Raw genomic sequence first — 578 nt, 5'->3', positions numbered from 1 at the left:
TACAGCTAGCAAGTACGGTCTCCCCAAGAACACAAGTCCGTTCTTTGCATACTTGGTATTGAGAAACGCCCAGTATCTACCCCTGCTCTTCATCCACTCTTCACCTGATCGTTGCTCCAGTCACACTGGTGAACTTTGTCAGCCAAAGTAGTGATTGTGTTTCCAGTGTTATCTCCTCGTGGTTGATGTCCCTACCTTTCTGTTTTCTTCCTGCAGTTTCCTCTTACCTCCGTTTGTGATATCACAATATCAGTCAAAAATGATTTTCCTTATGTTGTGTAGCCCTAAAATATAGTTAAAAAAGCTTTAAAACCCTTTAACTATGTAGCCTACTCACCCTTGGTCAACCCACAAATATCCAAATGAAAGCAAATCAGAAGATTAGTTTGTATGCTGTTGTCTTTATCCATGGCTGTAATCGCATGATCTTGCACCTCCTGCGTGATCTAGGGAATCCAGCTGCCTGGGTCTGTGCTTTATGGCTTTCCGCTTCAGCGATGCACCCAGTGAGCTCTGGTGCGAGCACAGCCATTATGTGGCGGACAGGCTGCTGGGGAAATTTGAGGGTTAGTACTGCT

This window comes from Etheostoma spectabile, chromosome 12, assembly GCF_008692095.1.
Source record: "Etheostoma spectabile isolate EspeVRDwgs_2016 chromosome 12, UIUC_Espe_1.0, whole genome shotgun sequence".
NCBI lineage: Eukaryota > Metazoa > Chordata > Actinopteri > Perciformes > Percidae > Etheostoma > Etheostoma spectabile.
Note: the sequence above shows the minus strand (reverse complement) of the source record.